The 24,001-nt window shown below is 40.4% G+C and overlaps 1 protein-coding gene across 1 annotated transcript in view; it reads left to right on the plus strand.

Moving 5' to 3' along the window:
* Positions 1 to 24,001, plus strand: part of ppfia2 (PTPRF interacting protein alpha 2) — a 158,487-nt gene that overhangs the window by 41,110 nt on the left and 93,376 nt on the right. The window lies entirely within an intron of this gene.

The raw sequence follows: 24,001 nt of genomic DNA on the forward strand, positions 1-24,001 counted from the left end.
GTAGTTAATACACTGACCATGGATAAGCACCTCATACAACCCCGCTTAAAAAAAAAAAAACGATTTCTTTGAGTAAAGATTTCCTAATTACAAATACAATTCCTGCAATAAAAATCTTCTCATTTTATTGGCATCTTTGAAATTACAGTCAGTGTCAGTCCCTTCACATAAATACACACACAGTGTACAACACCCCCCACTGAGGCACAGATTGACCAATCATTACTGAAGCTCATTTTTTGGCACTTTGGTTGCACATTGATGATTGTGAAGCTGCAGCTGCAGCCCGTTGTGAGGGGTTCTAGCAGCTTCTGACGTTTTCTTTTGTGATAAGGTGCTGCGGTTCCTGTGAGGTGTGTGTTTGAGTGTGGGAGGACACAAAGCTTTGTGATGCCTGGTGTCTATCGATCGCAGAGGCTTTACAGTAGAGACGTGCAGACAGGCCTCTTCCTGTCTGGATACAAGTGCAAAGCTCATGCCTGACTCCTTGCACGAGAAGTGATAGAGAGCAGCAATGAAAGCAAAGCCCCTCTGGGGAGGTTCACAGAGTGCATCTACCTGTAAATGAAGCAGTAAGAACGTATTGTAGGTTAAAAACAGATGAGGATACATTAAGTGAGATGCACTTGTCTGGACTTGTTTTCATCCTTATATAGAAATACATTAAAAACTAATTGGGGTTTGCCCCTGCGAAACAACACAATATATATAATTTAAGAATTAGACATTAAGTGCAAAAAAAAGCATATTTCCTTAAAAATCCTGATCATAATCACTCAAGATCAGAAAACACACTTCCCACAAAAATGTAAGAATGATATGTTAGATGTAATTAAATAACGTGTGGAGACGAAGTATGTGTATCAGTTCTGGCATCATCAATTAGGAGATCGGTGTCTCTGGCATCGGTTGTTACCTGCTGCAGTCAGGTTTGTTCTCTCTTGTTGTGAGAGTATGCCATCTTGTGGCTAAACCAGGTAGCACCGTCAACAGGGATATTATTAAAGGAAATATCCCCCCTAAATTCACAAATATATAAAATGATGATAGTGTATTTGTAGTTCTGTGTCTCCTTTTTGTATACCTGCCCATTGAAAACAGATGTAAATAAGCAAAGTCTGGGGCAATTATTTTTAATTGCAACTGTCACTGCAAAAATAGCATGAATGAAATGATTTTCAAAAATATATATACTAACTGGATTTTATTATTCTGTATATACATTCAGAAGCAAAAAGTTGTTGCTCATTATGAATAATTCAGTGTCAGTGGACCAGACAACAACTCAATAAAACTTAGTCTTAGCAAAATGGCACATTTTCCACCATTCCCTCAGCCTGATGTAATATTAGTTATTAAAACACACAACAATTACTAATTATATTACTAAATTGATGGTTTTGTTTTCTAATTTGGACAGACTGTTGTCTTTGAGGGTAAAATAGTTCCAATTATGTTGTTATAGACATATCATAATGGCATTTCACTTTAGGAAAAATATCGTGGGTAAGAGATACACAAATGTACAGAAATGTCCCCAATTCATTTACCATCTCTTCCTCATATTTATTTTCCTTCCTAATCGAGAAATCTCCACTCTAGCTTGTGAAACACATATTGTCCCAGCAGATGGTGCTATGTTACCAGAAGAGTTTCATTAACCTCCAATTTGCTCACTTATGCAAATAATACCTAATGATTAACCCCCTGATCATTTCTCCACACCCACCACTGCACACAGACCTCTGCTCTTACATCTCCTCCAATTCCATTGATTTCAGCACATCGATGTGGAGGCAGTGATCATTTCTCAGACCATTTATCCCGATACCTCCACTGGTTGAATATGAATTGGTTCTCCAGTGAAAAAGGTTGAATCAAAGCAATAAATCACAAGCAATTTGTGTCAGCAGACTCCTTCAGACTTCATAATGGTCTTTATCAGACTACAGCAGCAGCGTGCTTCAATAAAGATGGAAACAGATGGTTTTCTGCTCCTTGCGTTTTCACTGGGGAACCCCGTATTAACCGTCTGCAGAAGTGAAATCTCATGAAGGCAGGGTTGACATTGGCAGCGAGGATTTTGACCCTAGATTGAAGATATTCGATTTTCGACAGGTGTTCTCACTTGTGTCCGGAAGCTCAATTTGTCTGCGCCTCCATATGAGTGTGTTTGCTCTGTCAGGGGGCCAATTAAGGCGTGTGATCAAGTGCAGGCCTCGCTGTTTGCCCGCGACAGGCCAGAAGACGTAGTGCTCTGTGTCCACATCTCAGAGGATGGATGGTGTGTTTGTGGACAGTGTGTGTTCTCTCAGTAAAACAGTTGGGACAGATTGTATTACCATCCATCACCGCCGACGTCTTTTTAGGAAACGGGCCCGGTTTTCAGCTTTTGAAGGGATTTTGTTGCACACAAACTTTCTAAAGTTGAAGCAACACTTTTTATTTCCATTTCCTGGAAGAATGAACTATAAAAGACATTTCCCGGTCTTAATTGAGCAGGATTAGGTATGATATGTTGGTACATGATGTGGATTTATGGTTAATCTTTTGGCAATATTCTTCTTTTTTTGTGCCCAGTACCCTAAATGTGCTCGGCTTCAGCCTCTTTTTCATCATCATGAGGACTTTAACCTTATTTCCTGTGCCCCTCTATTGGATTACTTAATGAGTTTCAGAGTCAGAAAGCAAAGACTGCTGCCGAAATGGTATTTTGGGTCCCAAAAGCCAAGCCTTGTTGTTATCTGTGAGCAGCAGCGGTATTCTTCACGAGGCTGGGGCGGTTAATGAGAATGTTATGAGATTGCCCCCCCCCTCTTACTTGTGCTGCAGGAGAAGACTGATGAGCCTGAACTTGCAAATAAAGTAAAAACAATCAGGGGGAGAGGGTGGGAAGGAGAATCACACACATGCACACACATATAGCAGATAAAAAGTGATGTGCTCGTATTCTTGGAAGATTGATTGTGTCAATATCCACTTCATTTATATGGTGCAAGATTCCTCCTCAGCTACAGGAGAAAACTCCAATGGTTATTTCAACTTGTCTATTTTTCTCAAACTGGATTGCAATACTATTAGTTAGACTAATTAGAATTCACTGCGATAAAGTGGTCATAAATGGTATAAGGGTGTTAAATGGGGCTAATGTTGGCTGATATGCCTGAGATCAACACAAGATAATCTAATTGCCTTTAGTATTTTAGGTATTTTCAGGACTCGGACACGTGTTCCCAGTCCAAACTAAAATGTATTCTTATGTACCTTCTTGAATACCTCCACCAAGGTCAAATGTCCTTTCTCGTAATGTTAACACAAGTTTAAAATCATTTGTAGATCACCCCTTGATTTGGATCTGCTCTAAAATGGGTTCTTCCTTGGCTAATGCTACGCCTTACACCAAGTTTCATGAAAATTGGTCCAGTTGTTTTTCTGTAAACCTGCTGACAAACAAACAAAGCAAAAATATTACATTACCGATTACTGTCTTAGTTTTTTTAATACACAAATGGTCCTTTTATGAAATCAAGAACCTGGGACTTGATCTCGGCTGGATTTTAAGATCAACATTGACCATGAAAAGGCCACGTGAGCCCCATAGATCCACCAGTTTATACACATTGTTTAGTGTTATAACACTGTGAAAACACATGCAATTTTGCTCTGGACTCCATTTAGGAGGCATCAGCCACCCACTTTGGGCTCTGCGGACTGACAGTAGTGTGAATGCCTGTGTTTGTGCATGTGTAAGCTCTCATTAAACCTTCAAAATGAGTCCTGTTAACCTGTCAGCCAACCCACATCTCCCCCGACTGCTGCCACAGGGAGGCCATTTTGTATATTGATAGCATTGTTGTCAAGAAGGGTAGCTCTCTGATTTGTTATGTAAATGTGAAGGATGGGTCCATTTTCGTGGTTTTATTTTAGGAAACATGAGCTTTTATAAGGACGTGTAATCCCAGTGTGTGTGACTGCAGCAGAATCCTCCAGATCCCCGGAGGCTTCGTAAGCTGCCATCTTGTTTCTGAGCCTCACTTTTTAAATCTTTATCAGTGGTAGGCTTGTCACAATAACTTATTATGTTGGACCACATCGTGACCCAGGAATAATTGCGGCAACATATATCATTGTCATTTTAAGACCATTTTATTCCACCAATATAACTCCAGACATTTGGTGAATGTATCTTGGTCACACAAATGAACACATGTCAAGCCGCTAGATGTATTTTCACAATCCCTTTTCTAATGTGTGGTGACGAAGCTGTTTGTGCTTCCAAAAAAAACCCCATCAGGGTATTCTTATAAGACTGCAGGGCCAACGTGTAAGAATGAGATGTGGGCGGTTTCACATCGAAGCTCTTCATTTTGTGACTCAGCCATTATGTATGACTTTTGGATCTGTTTTCGTGCTCAAACATTAAAAAAAGCTTCAAGTAGGAGTGTTCCGGCGCTCTTTCAGAAGTTGTTCCACTTTTTCCCTGACAACAAATTTACATTTGTAATGTTATGTGTTCTCCAGTGCAGTATTGATATTAAAGCTTTATATAACAGCTTCGAACTGTACACACAATGTTGGCTGTGAAAAAGTTAACCACAACACCCTTAGACTGAAAGCAAGGCAATATCCTTTATATAGCACATTTCAACAAGTACTTTACAAAAACAAACATTTAAAGCATTAAGATAAAATACAACCGAAACACACTTAACATACATTTTTAAACAGTAATTAAAAGGCCAAAAGAACACAAATTAAACAAGATAAAATCGAATAACACAGATGTAAAATACAAGAACAAAAGTAACAGTGCAGTGTAAGATATTAATAGTTATTTGATTTAATAAAAGCATAGGTGGGAAGTAACTGAGTAAATGTACTCAAGTACTGTACTTAAGTACCATTTGAGATACCACTGTAGATTCCACTACAAGTCAGAGGTAAATGGTATACTTGTACTCCACTACATGTATTTAATACCTTTAGATACTTTACAGATTTGGATTAATGATGTGAAATATAATCAACTCTTAAATCAGACTTTAGTTCCACCTGGAGTAAATTCACAAGCTACCCTGCAGTATACAAAGTCATTCAAACTCGCTGCACCTTTACCAGCTTTGAGAACACTTTAATGATCAATCATTATAAAACATATCATATATATTATTCTGAAATGGACCAATCTGCATAGTAAGTACTTTCACTTTTAATACTTTAAGAATATGTTGATGCTAATACTTGGGTACTTTTACTTGAGTAACATTTTGAATGCAGGACTTTTACTTTTAACAGAGTATTCCTAAACTCTGGTACTTCTACTTAAGTATATACTTCTCCCACCTCTGAATATAAGGCAGGGGCAAACAGAAAAGTCTTCAGTCTTGATTTAGGAGTTGTAGTGCAGTTTTCTAGGAGTTTGTTAGACCTATGTTGAGTATAATATCTAAACTGAACTGCATAAGGAATTTTATTGTGTCCTATAAACAAAACAGGACCTCATAAGGAACATATACAACTGTGTGAATTGTATAAGGTTAGTTGAAAGCAATAATATTAAATTGAACCAAATATGTATTATTTAAACGTAATATTATTGCTTTCAACTAACCGTTAAACAGATTTTTCAGTGTGTTGATCCAAAGTGTTTTACTTCCCCGGCTTCTTTTGACATGCACTTGAGTAACTACACTGAAAATAATGATTGACAGGTCATATCCCTGAATCAGCATGAGTGTGTAGAACTGCTGAGACACACTCGATGCCCCGTGTTTGTAATGCAGCGTTAGTTTGCTCGGGGGATGATTGAAACCCTGCGTCGCCGCCCTCCGCTCGCTCTGGGTTTGATTACTTTCCCCGATGGACTCTCCAAGTGCGTCCTGGGATCGGCTTTGTCTCTGTTATTTTATGTATGAGTAAACCAATAACTGTCACCAGAGGTAGTGTTGACAAAGCTAAATATATAGTATGAGGTATGTTGGGGCCAACTGGAGAACGGCCGGCTTTTTGATATTAAACAATGGCTGTTCTTCTGTGGTGCCAAAACAGCATTTTGTTCCTGTGGGATGTGATTTCAATCTTTAATGTTAGGCCTGTTTTGTGCACTGGCTTTTGATGTTGACCATATTGTTGCGGATCACAAAAATAAAACCAATTCCTGAATTTGTCGTTCACACGAAACCTCTAATGTTTCCATAGTATTAAGGTTTGTAAATGTAGCTTTTTGTAGCCGTAAGATTTCGTCCATGTAACAATAGAGCATTGAAGTAGGTTTAAAATAGAGACATAAGGAGTGGAAGACAATGGGAATATCTATGGTCAAGACATGAGGCTCTTCTTTGTCCTCTGTCAGGAATTGTAGAAGTGGGATTGAGAGGTCAGTCGACCACAGCGGTGAAACCTCAAGTCCTTCCTGCACTCTCCAGCTGAGAGGATTCCCATTTCCTGGTTTTATATTCGCTACACTGTAGTATAGGAGTGTTCTCAAAAGACAAATCAATGACAAAATCTCCTCTTTGAGACTTACTTCCAAGGGGGAACATGTCAAAGGATTCTTGTACAGCTTTGGTGAGAACAACTTGACTGTAAAGAGGAATTTCTCAGAAGGTTGCAAGCAATACCGTGAGACATAGACTGCCTCAGTAACTCAAATGTATCGTCCCCTGCTTTTCTTTGGTGAGCCGCGATGAGTGTCTTACACAACCCGCTTTGAAATATTGCGAATGAAAAAATTGAGAATAATGGTATCTTGGATTTCATCAGCTGAAAAACTGCATGAGTTTGAGGTTGAAAATAACCTCAAGAGAAAAGGCAATAAGAGAAGAACATGAAAGATAGTCAGAAGAAGAGTTGAAAAGTGAGTTGTGAGTTTAAAGGAACATCAGGGAATTTTTTTGCTTTAAAGTTACACAATTCCTAATAATAATTTTGAAAATACTGTAAATTAAATTTGTGTGACAGCTCTGTTAGTCACCCACAAGCTTGTTTTGTATTTTGGAGTCCCAACAAATCTGTTTAATGCATTTCCTTCTTCCAAAAACATTTGCAAAGCTTTTAATTGATATCCATAGCGCTACTAGCTGTAACAAAAACTGCCATAAATAATGACTTTCACCAACAGGAAGTCACTAGAACACACTAAAAATAAGGCTATTTAACCCAACAACAGTGCCATGACAGCAGGTTAACTGGTGGAGCTCTGCCAAAACAAGGGTTTATTTATGAATGGTTTATATGAAGGGGACACATGCAATATTCATAGACAAAGTTAAAACAGCTATCCGATGCAAGTATCATAGTATGTATAGAAGATGTAAGTTTGAGACCTCCATCCTTAGGAAGGCTTTTATAAAACGAGATGATTAAAAAGTGAGGAAACAGGAAGGTTTTAAAGAAAAACATTTTAGGATTAGTTAAAGTTAAAGAAAGAATTAAAATAGCGAAATGGTCATGTGATCTTTAGCCGACCTATACAAAGAGCTCAAAAGATGACATCCTGCAGTCCATTTGACAGTACAACACCTAATTCAAGCAAAATCTTAATGCTTTCACAAACCTGCATATTCTGCAGTGAATACTCATGTTAGCGCTTTCATTCTGACATGCTGTCCTATTTCTTCCTTTATACATTGCTGTTTACTCTATAGCCTCCTAATGCACGTCCCTTCCGAAGCAGATGTTTTTAAGTACGTTTTTTCCGTTTTTATTTTTCGCCTCTGCACCAACATGTTGTTCTTTGAATCCCATCTTATCGACTGGTTGATATCCCATGCTCTGATGCATGTGCACGCACCCAGAAACACTCACTCACACTGTACACATGACGAAAGCTCTCTAATGTTTCGGCGGTGACAAAACCCTGACAGCGTCCATTACGGCTCTCTGCCCACACATGTTGAGGAAATCAATACGCCTTCTTCGCTTCGCACCTCCTTTGTGAGGGTCCAACTGTTATTCTGAGAGATTGCAGATATTAAAAGAAGCCAGTCACAACACACAGCATTATGTGTGCAGCGCTCAAATTGTCAAAGCTAAAGTAATCTCAAACACCCAATGCAATCAAAAGCTCAAATGTGGGACTTGGAGAAACAACGATTCAGGTTTAAAGGATGGGAAGTTCTATGGGATTCATTTTTGAGGGAAAAAACCTACAAACATTGATATTCATGATGCTAATAACAGGGATTTGTTGCAGAGTATGGCAGCAACCATACACCCCAATTAGGTAGAGATATCTCTGGTTATGAAAGGTGTCAGAGTTGTGGAGCCCGGAGGGACCCTTCAGCTAGAGACTGAGCGTTTGTACATGAAGTTGCATTGAGAGAAATAAAGCTTTTTTTCCACGAAACTTTCAGGAAAATCAGATCAGCGAAAGCTCTACGATTTGTCCTCAAAAATGTCCTATTTCCTCACAGTATGTGGAGATACAGTGAAGCCTGCTCTTGATGCTCATATTACTTCTGGTCTCTCAGTAATCTGACTCCACACCCAGAGGATGAGAGTAGACTTGCTTCAGCTGACAGTGGGGGTCTTTGGGGAGCTCTATAATACAGTACAGTACACAGCTTCAGCTCCTTTAGAGGGCCTTGTCTCTGCAGCTTGTTATCAGTGTGTATTTGACGCTGTCTGCCAGGCATGGTGACAACAGAGTATGCTAATGCTAACATGCCAGCATCTCCTCAGCGCAGATTAAGTCAGTTACTAAGCATACATTCATTTTCATGCGGTAGCTGCTCTAAAAAACATTGTTAATCAAATATCTTTTGATTGTTAAACAAAACGTTGCCGTTTCAAAATGATTTGGTGAGTCAGAATTATTTTATTAGTCCCGCAGAAGGACATTTACAGTGTTAGAGAAAAGCACACATTAATAGAATTGCAACAAAGTGTTTATATTGCACATTTCAGGTTTATTGCACAAGATTGCAACAGTTATACACCTACATTATTACCATGTTAGCATATTCAGTATGTTAGCATTTTGCTGAAAACACCGCTTTGCATCACAAAGCAGCTAGCATGGCTTGTTTGACCATGAGAATCAACAATATTCACTACATTTTTGCACGAGTCATGATGCAATGTAGTACAGTAAAAATAGTGTGTGCTGAACAAAATGAGCAATATATTTTTACGACTAAATAATCAATCAACTAATTAGAAGAATTACTGATCAATCCGTTGTGAAATAACAGTTACAGTCTTTGTTGATTTATGGTTATTTGTTTTGGCCTTGATGAGACCAACAAATTAAATTCAACAAGAGGGACTTTGTTCTTTTAGACAGTTTAGCTTTTTATATTAGTTTTTTCCAGCATGTCAGGACAGCATAACTCTTCCCAAAGTAATTATCCGTTAAACTTAGGACCCTCCAGTTATGTTATGTTGGTGCTGAATGATTTACATTTCTCAAACATGAAACAATTTATTTAAAGCAACAAGATCCTGCCTCTTTTGCGGGTCCCTCTCATTGCTCTGCACTGCTTTAGCAACAGTGTCTTACAGGATGAAGGTGCTGCAGCCCGATCCTCTTTACGTATGCACAAAATGTCTCTCCTGCTCCTTGTTTGCAGCTCATTTGCAGTTTAAGTGGTTCTTTCACCATACGGGCTTGCAGCAAACTAATCTGTCACAAGCATACATGGTGTGTACGAGACATACAGTACACACACAGACACACACATGCAGGGAAAATGAAAATGTGTGATTTTCATACATATCCTCAGGTTACCAGAGCCTCATCATGTGTGGCCTCATACTCCCACTATTATTGCTCGGGGTCATCGCTAAGTGTTGTATGTGCTTTCGCACAACAGCTGGGGCTTAATGGGGAATTCTTATCAGTCCTCAACAAGGCCTCTCAAAGCATTTCCACAATAAATGCATATTTAATCCGCAGATTCTTCTCAAATCCCCAATCTACATATCGTCATCCGATATATCTGTCGAAGGCTGTAGCTTGCCTTTATAGATTAGGACCGCAGCCGGATCAAACACAGACTTTCAAACCAAAAATCAATTTGTGTGAGCCCTTTGAGTGATGAAAAAGGACTGTGTGTGTTTCTCTGCTTTAGGGATTTAGATGGAGAGAGGGATGCATCTGAGGAGACATGCAGACATGAGGCACAAGGCACACGCACACGCACACACACACACACACACACACACACACACACACACACACACACACACACACACACACACACACACACACACACACACACACACACACACACACACACACACACACACACACACACACACACACACTTTCTCAGGTGTTGGTTTAATGAACACAGTTTCTGTGTTTGCACAAACTGCCTCACTGGGACCATGTGAATAAGCACTTTGATTAAATATGAATTCGAAATATTATTTTTTCTTTGATCGGAAATTCAAACGGCTTTTTAATTTGTTGAACAATGACCTGTTTTAATTAATGGGAAACCATTCTTAAACAGTATTGGTCTCTTGCCTCAGATATTAATGCGTTGGCAGCTTTGTGAATGTTGAAAGACAAACAGTAGTGGATCAGAGATGGAGAAAACACACAGAGGATTGGGAGGCTCCAGCCAATGAGCACTTAGCAGGTGTAAGCCATGCCCACTGCACATCTGTACAGTGACGTCAGAGTTCAGAGCACTGCAGCACACGGGCAGCTCCCTTTATGTGACGGATGTGCAGGAGGGCTTAGTCGCCCCTGATGGCACAGATCCTGCACGTCCACAGTCATATGTAGAAGTGCTGCAGCGGAACAGTGAACAGAGGAGGTCTCAGTGGGCGAGAATCAATTGGTCCTTTAAATGACAAACTTCTCTGATAATAATACCTCAACATTTTTCCAGTGTTATGTTGGCAATTTTCTTTTTTTTCTTATCTTTATCACTGCAAGTCTGGGTTTTTATTCGCTGTATTGATGGTGTGTCAAGGCATGGTGACAACAGAGTATGCTAATTCTAATATGCCACCATCTTTTCAACGATGTGCTCCCATATGCTCTGATGAAGATGCAGAAAAACGGGAAAGGCAATTATTGACCCTTTGAGGTTGTTAACTACTCATTTGCAAACGAGCAAAACTGAATGTACAGTATAGCACATTTTATTCCAAGTGAAAGCATAATGTGCAGAAGTTGCAACCAAAAACACTAAGATTTCATAAAGATAAAAAAAAAACATAAAAAAAGGACAAATACAAGTGAACACAATTGAGCAATATAAAAATATTAAAACAGTAAGTGAAAAACTATAAAGTATAACAAAAATATATAAAGAAATATAGCAAAATAACAATTAAGACTGCCAGCCAGACTACTGAATGGCACTGCAAAAAATACACTTTATTTTTTTATTTTTAGAAGGACTTTTGTCTAACACGATGAGGCTTTGAGCATGAAAGCTAGAGGTGATTTCAACCGTTGTATTGGTACTTCATTGCTGGGGTTTTACCTTACTCTAACACTTGTAAGAGTGAGCTCACAGTGAATCTGGGTGTTATTTAACAGTGTGAGCTTGAGGAGCAGTCTGAATTATTTTCCGGTCAGGAGTGCAGCCTCAGCTCTGCTAAACGGGATCTGTTGCTCCACAGCTGGAGATGCTGTTAACCTGCGATGTAAAGAGCAAATACTTTGAAGTCTTAAAGAATCCCAAATCCCTCCGAGTGGTGTGAGGCTAGCTGTGAGTTCAACACTCAGCCTAATGAAACTCACTGAGCCGTGTCTAACAATGCAACACCAGGCCCCCACACGTACCGTTTAGGTCGTTCCCATAGTGATACACTAGATTTGATATCGAGAGAAAAGATTAATACTTAGCTTTTGATCCAATTGTCAACTCAAATGCCTGCACCCAGTTCAATGAGACCAAAGAAATAATTAAAGTTTTATTTTTCTCGAAATGGCTGGTAGCTTGATCAGAAAATTGGATTATACCATTCAGGAAATGTGAATTACTCTCACAAACAGGCCACTTAGCGAGAGCAAATTGGATGAAAAGTGGAGAAGTCTGTTCAAGTATAAATGTTTCTTCAAATGTCAAAGATAAAAGCTGCTTCTAGTCAATGCGCTTGGCCTAAATTGGATGAAGCAGTTGTATTTTATAGAAAACTTAAAGTGCGTCAGCAAAAAAGAAAATCAATACAGGCCTATACTGCATGGGAACATGGCAGGTCTGTGGAAAGCTCCTGAGGCGAGAGGAAATGTTTCAGAGACAGCTCAATAATAGATGGCAGTCTGAGAGTTGCTGCTGGGAAGAAGACATACCTGTGCTTCCTGACTTTAAAATAAGGTACTTTTGTAAAAGACTAGTGATAAAACAGTGCGTTATTAAATTAGTCTACTCAAAAACGATGCATCAAAGTGGTCAAAAGAGATTGTTTCAACTAAGTCCGATTGGCTGAAATTCCAACATAGGTCTCTAACCATACAAATATATACAGTATAATCTTTCATTTTGTGACCGACAGTAGATTTAGTCCAGCAAGCACCTCATGCAGCAAAGGGATTTGTCACAATAATGTCACTTTCCTCCCACACCAAACCATCTTTCACACTGTGTGTATTAGACAGTGATAACTACTCATCTTGTTCCACAGAGAAAATTGCCACAGTTAAAGAATTTGATCATCCATCTCCTCCTCCAATCAATACTCAGCTACACTGCAAAAGAAATCACACCTATTACAACATTATAGTAATAATAATCCAGTATGAACAGCTAAAATCTATTTTTTTCTCCAGTAGTGGTAGAAGGAGCAGCACTGGCTCGTATCCCATGCCAATATTATATTTTCTAAAATAATTTAATGTCCAGAATTGAGATATAACGCCTTATTTTTTTAATTTGTTTTACCACACACACTATACATCATATTGCATTACATGTCAATGTCATTATAGGTGACAATTTAATCCAAAGCAATTTACATACAATTCAATACTGTAGACACACTATGGAAGCAATTTGGGATCAAGTATGTATCCCAAGGATATTGGGGATGCATCGAACCGGTCACCCTCTGATTGATAGAGGCCATTTGTCCCCTGAGCTCCTGTCGCCCCACTTGACAACAAATGGAGAAAAACTGAATAATCACACAGATTTCTCTAACCTGTTCCAAGAATGACTTTAAATGACTCTGCAACAACGGCACATTTTACAGTGTAAACACGGTGCTGGGCTGCAGCGTGTTGTTGGCTGTGCAGGGTGCTGATGCTCCGCCTGATTATTGGTGAAGCCGGGGGAGGAGGGAGGCGATAATCCACGCGCAGACGGAACCATCCGAGCCGCTGCCAGAGCTGCGTGCAGCGGGCGTGAGGACACCATGGAGCCGCTGTCTCTCCGCGGGGTTTCCTCTCCGGGCAAACGACTGGAAGGACACACAGAATAGTCACCTGCATGCGAGAGGGGGGACGCGCGAAGAACACCCGAGATTTGTCTCGTTTTCAGGGATTTCTTTCCATCAGCGTTGCGCACCGTGAACCGGAGCTCTCCACCATCTGATGCCGGGAGCGCAGCATCGGGTCACGGGCTGATCCGAGAGCTCACCTCGGGCTTTTTTCCCCGTCTTCTCTGAATCACGATTGGCTGAATTTGAAAAAAACTGCATCTGCTGTGGATTGTTTTCCCACTATAAGGAATATGATTTTCTCAGACATGAGTACTGGGACCAACTCCCCGAAGGTGCACCCACCGAATGGGACGAGGTTCTACACATTCCAGGCAAGTTAGCTGTGTGTGACCCATAACTCAGAGCTGATGTTTTTATGCTCAAAATGTTTTCTGATCCTGGCTGCTCTTAGTTGTTGTTATGTGGCTTTTATTGTGGCACATTTAGAGCTTTTGGCATGTATTGCATTGTCTGCAGGGCAGTGAGTGTTGGGTGTTTCCTATCTTCGTGTGCAGACTGACTTCCTCTGACTCCCATTAATCCAAATTTGTCACGACTTTGTGTTGGATTTGCAATGCACTCCACTATTGTTTTGTATTTGAGGTGGATAAAGACAGTTTTGCCACAGAAAGGAATAGTCCTTTTTATAATGTGTTATTGTACAAAGTGAAAGCAAAGTGGAACATATGAACAATCAGCCATAAAGAATCCACACAAATACATATATTTCACTAAAGAGATACTTAAGAAAGAAAAAAATGCAGAAGAATTTCCATTGTTCACAGTTCAGCTTGTTAAATAAAACATCTGAGGGCGAAATTGTGAAAACTAGAATTCAGAATTCATTTTCATACTGAATAATGATGTTCAATTATTCAAGCTGAATCTCACCAGCTGCTTAGCTATATTTGAAGTGTGCTCTAGTTCTATTATCTTCCTCCTGTTTCTAAAGAGAAATACACACACATGTGCACAGTGCACCACACTGTAGTCTAAGCATGTATATATATATTAGCTCTGACCAAAGTCCATGCATGGCAATGATGCATTGTCAGAGAATATTGATCAAGTGTGTGTGTGTCCTGCACTTTCTGTTTTTACTGTGGGTGGAAGGAAATGTGTCTGGAAGTGAGATTTTGCCTTTTTTCCCAGCAACCTGCTTTTTTACAGACAGGGGGAAAAAGGTGATGTTAGAATTTTTGCATCCAGGTGCAGTCAGCGTAAGTTCAGACGCTGCTGCTTTACTGAAGATGAGTGGAAAGGGGGTCTGTGGGTTGCTTTTTGAGCTGTAGTGCTGATGGGAGCTCGTATGTGATGTTTATGTAAAAATACACCTGCCTCATCAGTCTAATCGCAATCTGGTTCAGCAGCAGAGCAGAGTGTCTCATCTCTACTTAAAGGTGGGGTAGGTAAGTTTGAGAAACCGGCTCGAGATACACTTTTTGTTATATTCCATGGAATGCTCTTAACATCCCGATAGCAATGCATATCTTAAGTGCTTTGACAACAAATCCATAAAAAAATGTCATCTGTGGAAGCCGTAGTACTGTAAAAAGCACGACCAATCATTTTAGCCGGCCTGGCTAAAATAACTGGATGGCCTACCTGCCTGTCAGCCTTCCATCTGTGCACAAACTTATCTCGTGCCCTCATTGGTCATGTGCGCGTTAGTGTGTGTTGGAGGAGGGGCTCTGTAAGGAAGTGGCAGATTTTTTCCGGTTGTGTATTTTCAAATTCTAGCGATCTCGAGCTGGTTTCTCCAAAATTACCTACCCCACCTTTTCATTTCATTTCATTTCAAACCTTTATTTATTCAGGTTGTATCCCATTGAGATCATTGACCTCTTTTTCAAGGGAGACCTGCTCAAGTAGGTTCCACATGAAACATTAAAAACATATACAGAACAACAAAAGGACATCATACAGTAGCATTACAGGGATTACAAATTACATCCACATGCACAGGTACCAACAGCTTCCGATTCAGTAGCATCCAACCGAGCTTTAAAAACATTTAGTGGCACCAGATTGCTCAGTTTCCATTTTAATTGCAGACTATTCCAGGACAGTGGAGCTGCGCATCTAAATGCTATTTTCCCTAAGACAGTCCTAGCAGTTGGCACATTTAGTAAAACCACAGCATGCGATCTCAGGCAGTAGCCACTTACAATTCGCCGTGAGATCAGGGAGCAGATGTAAGATGGAAGTTTCCCTAACATGGCTTTATATATAAAAATGTACCAGTGACTGAGCCTCCGTACAGTTAGTGAAGGCAGACCAGCCCTTGCATACAGGGTACAGTGATGAGTTAATGCTTTACAGTTTGTCACAAATCTCAGTGCACTGTGATACGCAGCATCTAACTTGACCAGGCAATTGGCAGGTGCATTCATATAAATCAAATCACCATAGTCCAGCACCGGTAAAAAGGTCACACTGACTTTTTCTGGCCTCGAGCGAGAAACAGGACTTGTTCCTGTAGAAGAAACCTAGTCTAACCCTCAGTTTTTTAAGCAGGTTATTGACATGACGTTTAAAAGTGAGACAATCATCAAGCCAGATACCAAGGTATTTGTAACAGGCAACCACTTCAAGTTTTATTCCTTGCGTAGTTAAAATATCTAAAACAGGCTCTGGTGTCTTTTTGGCTTTTGAAAAGAGCATTACCTTGGTTTTATCAACATTTAAAAGAAGCTTTAGTTCAGAGAGCTGAGTCTGAATAATGTTAAAAGCAGTTTGCAATTCAACAACAGCCTCCTTAATGGAGGGACATGCACAGTACATAACGGTATCGTCCGCATAAAAATGTAAGGTTGCTCCATCGACATTTTCACCTAAACTATTGATGTAGATGGAGAATAAAAGTGGACCTAAAACAGAACCTTGAGGAACACCATTAGTAATGTTTAACCACTCAGAAGACAGCCCATCAAAATGAACACATTGGGACCTTTCAGAGAGGTAGTTCACAAACCACCCCACTGCATGGCTGGATAAGCCAATACTGAGTAGCCTCTGCTTTAAGATGCGATGATCGACGGTATCAAACGCTTTGGAAAGGTCAATAAATAGAGCTGCACAGCTCTGCTTATTATCTAAAATACTCGCCACATCATTCACCACTTTCATTGTGGCAGTGATGGTGCTATGTTGCTTTCTGAAGCCTGACTGATGTTTTGACAGGACCTGACCTTTAAGTGTAATTCCCTTTTCTACCTTACATTTGTTTTGCCAGTGCAGTAATTCTTTCTACAAAGAAAAGCCAGAGGCTGCAGAAGCCCCATAAGACACAATATCATTATCTCTGCCTCTTAAATCACTCCATCCAATATCATGTTCTTCCGCCCTCTGACTGCACAGAGACTGTGGCTGTCGCATTTGAAGTTTTCCCCTCTCAGTGTATGGGTTTTCATTAACCTCCCTTTGCCTTTTCATGTCGTATCATTAGTAAATAAATGTTCCCCGGGGGCTCGTACCTGTTGCAAGAACCTCCTCTGATATCACAAAATCAAAAGCGTCCTAGCTCACATATTATAGTCCCAGGAAATTCCCATAAGAAAAATCAGGTTTGGGCTGCTTCAATACACATAAATCACACTTCATTTTCTTCCACCCTTGAGGTAATATACCATTTATCATGCTTGGTGAGGTAATCATCGTGCATCACTACATTAAGTATACGCCAAATCAAGGCGTTCTCAGTTCAGCCTGTTTGAACACAGCTCCTGTCAGATTGTTTACCAACTCTTAATGATATTCATTTGATCTGATTGCCCTTCCTCATTTGCAATTATAAACCGTTCGGGGCAAATTGAATTAAATTGCAAAATAGGTGTCTTTTGAAGCCTCAGCGGCTTCATCAGGGTGATGAAGTTATTGACTTCCTTTAGTATGCACTGCCACACTCTGCAAACATGTACCCAGAAGTGTCAGAGATCTCACTCTGCCACACTGCTGTGACTACAGTATCTGCGTCTCGCTCCAACTCCCAACTCTCCTAATGACATTTGGAGCCAATCGAGATGGCACATTAACATGGAGCATAGACAGGAGGAGGCTACAATTGTGTTTTCCTCTATGCTTACCTGAAGAAAATGGCAAGGCATCAGGTTACAATTCATTTGAATGGTAACAGGTGATATAAAGCTACACAATGTCAACCAATCATGTGTTTTGTTTTAAACTTGTTCCATTCCGTCCAACAAATTGCTATTGGCTATTTCCCAGTGATATTAAACAACATAACCAGGGGTGGGAGAAATATATTTATAATTTATATTAGTAATATTCTGAATCTGTGATGCAACTAGTAACACACCTGTCAGATAAATGTAGTGGAGTAAAAAGTGCAATATTGGCTTCCAAGATGTAGTGGAGTAGAAGAAGCATACATTTAAAATACTCAAATAAAAATAATTAAATAACAAGTACATGTACTACATTACATTCCACCACTGGACATGCTATGCTAGCAGCTCTGTAGCCTACCTAAGGCACAGAAGTGGTTTCTGTTACACAATTATGCTTGATCCAATTAATCCAGCAGTTGTAGACCTTTCAATGGACATCAAACTATTGATGGCTGTAGAAGAAAAGTCAGTAGGATCCATCCTTTGGGGACCATGAATGTCTGCACAAAATGCCACAGCAATCCATCCATTTGTTGGATATTTCAGCCTGGAGCAAAGACGTGGAATGACAGTCCGACATTGCCATATAGGAAGTAGTGAAATTTGTGATAACAGCTCCTTTATTTCCGCATTGTGACAAGGTGGCAAGAAGGAATGAGTGTGTGTATTCCCTGGTGTTGGAGTGACATTCAATGAGATTTCTCTCATGGTGAGCTGGCAGTGCTCTGAACCCACTGGACCATATTATTAGTGTGTTCACAGCCAAGTCTTAAACACAAGTTTCTAAATTCCAAGAGATATGTTGGATGCACCAGCTAGCCATTATAAAAAACAGGGAAAAGTCCATGTTGTGTCTTTATCAAGCTACACTTCACAGAGTTGTTCTGGTAAAAAGCAATTTGAGGAACAGTGTGCACAATGTTTCTGCTCCCTGGGCGACTGTTTGCTGAGATGAATGCAGTTCTGGAGCTTTTTTAGTGATAAGCTCACCGAGTGTTAATGTTCAAACACCTACAATCCACTGCTGTGAGTCAACCCCCAGAGAGAGTTGCTTTGTGAAATCTCCAGCATCTTTGAATGCTGGAGTATTAGTTGCTTTCTTCATGTCCTTGTATTTAATATCCCTTTGTCAGGGTTGAGCAACCTGAAAAACGAGATATGATTGTTGCCCAGTATTTGTCCTTGGTTGTCAAATTAGCGGCGCTGCGTGTAATTAGTCTCTTCAGCTGCAATCTCTTTCCCCTAAAGACGTCTCCTCCTTCCTCTCTGTCTAACATGCATTGTGTTGCACATGGGCAATGCAGCCTGTCACCTCTAGTAAAAGAAGGTACTATTTCAGTGACTGTAGTTTATTGAATGAAAGTGGATAACAAGAATGAGGTGACTTTGTGTACCTACAGTAATGTAATCAGTGCTGAGATGTCACGCCAGCTAACTTCCAGACAGATTGTCAAACACTTAACTTGTCCCACTTGTCTTTTTGTACAGACGTGGAGAAGAAGGACATGTGATGGTTCTCACTGCTGCCCTCAAAAGAAATGTAAACTGGCATTTTGGTAGTTTATGGCAGCGTGTTCACAGGGGGACTTTGAGCCTATGTTTAGGGTCGGATTCGTCTATGAGCATCAGTCAAATCAAATCAAACTTTATTTATATAGCAAAAAAGTGACTCGAAGTCCTTCACAAGCCAAACACATACACAATTTACAATACTATCTACCCTTCCCCAGGTATAAACGGAGTATCACATTGTGATTGGACATAATACCTAATACCAATCGCAGGACTAATAAAATACATACAAAACATAAAATAAAATACAATTCAGTTAAAAGACAAATTTAGAAGGTGGGTTTTGAGTTGAGTACTTTTTGTAACATGGCCACAGCCAAAGCCAACCCCTCTTAATCAAATAATTGCAGTGTTCCTTTCCTGACACTGAGGATTTGTATCCTGTGTTTGACAGAAAAGACCCTTGACAGGCGGTCCCACACTGATTAATAGTGCTACTTCTTATTGAGCTTGGTGCTCACCTCTACATAGGGACACTCCTACATTTTCAGATGCATAAATCACACACTCTCACAACTTCACACCCACAACACTCTCCTAAGCCCGATCAGGCTGTTGGTGCAGAGAAAGTGTGCGAGACAGGATAACTCATCAGGTGACACCAGGCTGCAGTTTGACTGACAAGTAACAACGATTTTTTTTCATGGCGACGCCTGAATACAGTCTAGCTTAGTGTTTGGATCATGGAAATAAATAACAGAATTGTCTTGCTTTTGTTAAAAAAGCTCAAACAAGTAATTAATCAGTTAGTTGTACATAATGGTTAACTAATCTGATCATCACCAGTTATACCTGTTATTTCCAAGGAAAATGCAAAATAATACAAAAATAACTGGTTCCTGCTACTCAAATGTGATTATTTTCATTGCTTTAAATGGAATATATCAATAGTGAGATTGAACAATGTTACAAATAAGGAAGATAATCTCTAGAGGCGGTCCTATACATGATTGAGAGTTGCAGCCCTTGTGACATTTTAATGCATTTCCTTTCATCTTTGCTGGACTTCCTGTAGTAGTGACCTCTCACTCTCTACTGCATGTCAACACTTACTGGACTTCCTGTAGTAGTGACCTCTCACTCTCTACTGCATGTCAACACTTACTGGACTTCCTGTAGTAGTGACCTCTCACTCTCTACTGCATGTCAACACTTACTGGACTTCCTGTAGTAGTGACCTCTCACTCTCTACTGCATGTCAACACTTAATCTTGGAAATCCCCATTTGTGCAGTGTGATGATGTTCTGAATGCAGAGCCCCGCCCCCTGATGATCTCTGCACATGTATCAAAGCACACTGGTTACTCCTCTGGTCACATGACCCCGGGACAGTGCTGGAGGAAAACATGTGGAAGCTTTGTGAGAGCTTTCCCCTTGTTGTAAGCTGTGCCTCTTTAGCTGGACTATATCTGTTTTGTGTTTCACATTGTGAATACAGATGTATCCACGGCAACATGTAATTATGAATCAAAACGCACAAAGAAGCGAACAGAGAAAAGGCACCGAGGCGTGAACTACACAAAACATCTCCCTTGTCACTCAAACATAGAGCAGAAACACAGTATTACACACAGCTGTGGGAGCGGGCTTATCCCCCCAGCTGTCTCACCCAGCGCCCTGTCTCACACACTCCCCCCCAATCCCCCCCCCCTCCCCTCTTAGCGTGCCCTGCCCTCCCTGCGTCATGTGATCGGGGACAGTTGACGCAACAACAAAAGGTGGCTGCATGCAAATGAGCACAAACACGACAAATTGATACCAGTACGGCAGATTGGAGTCGAGGTGCTTGACCTTTTATCTGTTACACTGCCACACAGTAATTTCTTACACATGCCCCCCCCCCCCCCCCGACACCCTATCACACACACAATCACACACACACGGTCCTCTCTTCGGTGTGTATTTCTGCTGCTGGTCTCCCGAGTGCAGCTCGTACGTGTGTGTTGGCGGCGTTTGCCCTATTTTCTTGGTCTTTTTTTAATCAGCCCTCGTGCATTTAAAATCTGTCCGGGGCAGATGGGGAGGGGAGTTTGACCCACTTTGATGGATTCCACACCGATTAAAAGGATGAGTGAGCTTTCGAAAGCAAGAGGCCCCTGTGTGTGTGTGTGTGTGTGTGTGTGTGTGTGTGTGTGTGGGTGTGTGTGTGGTGTGTGTGTGTGTGTGTGTGTGTGTGTGTGTGTGTGTGTGTGTGTGTGTGTGTGTGTGTGTGTGTGTGTGTGTGTGTGTGTGGTGTGTGTGTGTGTGTGTGTGTGTGTGTGTGTGTGTGTGTGTGTGTGTGTGCCAGTGATGTGCATGTGTTACTGTTAAGCCTTTACCTCCTACTGTAGGTAGCAGCTCTAAAAAGATTTGTGAATTTGCAAACCTATAATTATTAGAGAAATCCACAGAGAAAGGTTAATTAATAAATGCTTTTGGCAAATCTCACGTACTTATTGTAACGATGAAAAGGACTCTGTTTCCTTGAGATTTTCTATTGTAAGGCACAAATGTTGAATTGTTGAAAAGTTAATGACACTCAACAATTGCCTTTCTTGTTACTAAAACTAACCAGTTGCCTTAGGGCAGGGGCGTCCAAACTACGGCCCGGGTGCCAACGTATAATGGAATATGTTTGTGTATCCACTTTTTAAATCAATTCACTCAAACAAATTTTAGTTGCGAACATTTTATTTACATAACAAGCTTTAAAGATACCCTTCATAATTCCCCTTATTATAAGCAATCTGAGGCTTCTGTTTAAGGCAGGGGTGTCCAAACTACGGCCCGGGTGCCAAATGCGGCCCGCGGACCATTTTCAATCGGCCCTCACTCAGCAAATTAAAAAAGTATAATGACTTAAGTGTAATAAACTTCTGCTTGTCTTATATTTTACTTCTTAAATATATAGGTTCAAATATATTACACAGTATTCACGTGTTAATAGGCCCAATTTTCTAATACATTCAGTCAATTAAAGTTGAAAGCATGTTCTAACAAATCTAAGTTGATAAGAAAAAAGCCCAATAACACATTTACATAACAACCTTGAAATATACTCTTCATATTTCCTCTCATTATAAGAAATCTGAAGCTTCTGTTTTAAGGAATGAGCTGCTAACAAAATAAATAAAACCCTCTGGAGAGCTGTGAGCAGTTTTCTTCTTAAAGCATTTTCAAGTATCAAGAATAATTGACCTACATTGGATTGACTTTTCCAACTTATAACAGAACTTATGAGGCAATATACCTCTAGTGAGTGGCCCAGCCCTTCGTATATTTTTCTGTATGTGGCCCTCGGGGAAAAAAGTTTGGACACCCCTGGTTTAAGGGATGAGCTGACAAAACCTTTTGTAACAAAATAAATGAATCTCCATGGAGAGCTGTTGTGTAGGCTGTTTGTTTCATCAAGCATCATTTACCTACAGCTGATTGATTTTGCTAACTTAACTCATGAGGCAATATACCTCACCTCTAGTGAGGGGCCCAGCCCTTTGTATCTGGCCCTCAGTGAAAAAAGTGTGGACAGCCCTGCCTTAGGGAGATTGCTTTCTAATACCATGAAAGATAGAAGTACTAAGGATACCATACAGACTTAAATCCTTTGAGGAGAAATCCCTGCAGCGAGCGGGTTGAACTTCCAAGCAGTCACTAGCAGAAATGTACACAGTTGAAAACTGTTTGGAAAAGTATCCCTACATTTTTTTCCATTTGGGTAGTAGTATGGACTTTCTATTTAAAGCTTACGTCGATAAAATTGTCAACAAATCACATGAAAAGACCCAAACTAACATATCATGTGGTCGACCCTAATCCATAATGCTGATGAGCTTTTTGAGAGTTTGGGTCAGGCTATTTCTATAATATCAGTAAGTCAAAACCCATTTTTAGAGGTTTATGTTCAGTAAGAACAAAAAGCCTCAGTGCTCAAAGCCACAAACAGGGAAGCAATGTCTAAAAAGTACCAAGGGAACAAACTCCATGTTGGTTTTAATCTTTTCATGGGATTTGTTGACGCCAAAGAAATATTACAAGAATATTTCCACCCTTATCTTTTAATCTCGTCCTCTCCGTATGACACATCCTTTAATCTCTGTGTGTAATGTCAGCCATTGTTAGCACATGCTGAACAGTCAATCTTCCGCAGAGCTGGTACACTCGCACATGTTCACACGCAAGCACAGCACAGATCCCACAGAGATTTTAAAGTGCACACACAGGCCGAGCCACTCACTTCAAAAGGCTCTAGTGTGCCAACAACCTCTCTTCATTGACGCAATTATGGTGTAACCCTTGTGTCTTACGGCAGCAGTCTGATCTCATTCGTCCAACAACGGGGACTTGAAAGGTAGACTTTTTAGTGTGTGGCTTGACAGAATACAAAGCTAGGAATATTTCATTTTCTTTTCCAGGGTTATATCAAAGAAGGATGAATGTGTCTACTTCATGTGTGTTTTGTCAAATAACATTGTGAGGGTGTCATCAATCTTTGATCCGGGGTGTTTTAAGGTGAGGTGGATCAAAGAAAATAGGGTTACATTTTATTAGGACAGATGGAGCCTCAAGAGAACTTTCAACCTGTTTTATAAAGAAAAGGTGCCAGTGCTGAGAATTACAGCCACCTTTACAAAGTATTCTCGGCAGATACTGGCTATGTGGCTGGGTTAGGATACTGGCAGGTTAAAGGCAGATAGTATAGTGGTAAATTATGGCTAGTAATAAAACCGGTCCTACCTCAGCACTGATCACCCCACTAGAGACTCATTCAGCCATTGACGTTGTGTCCTTCCCCCAAGATTCAATGCCCAGACATTAGGTGACTCGATAACCGCACGCCATTGGAACAAATGTACAACCATGACAGAGTGGAGTAAAACTGCAAGGACTGTTTCCATCCATCTCTTGTTCTTTCTGTTTTCATGTCATACACACTT

Source organism: Trematomus bernacchii, unplaced genomic scaffold, assembly GCF_902827165.1.
Source record: "Trematomus bernacchii unplaced genomic scaffold, fTreBer1.1, whole genome shotgun sequence".
NCBI classification, from domain to species: Eukaryota; Metazoa; Chordata; class Actinopteri; order Perciformes; family Nototheniidae; genus Trematomus; species Trematomus bernacchii.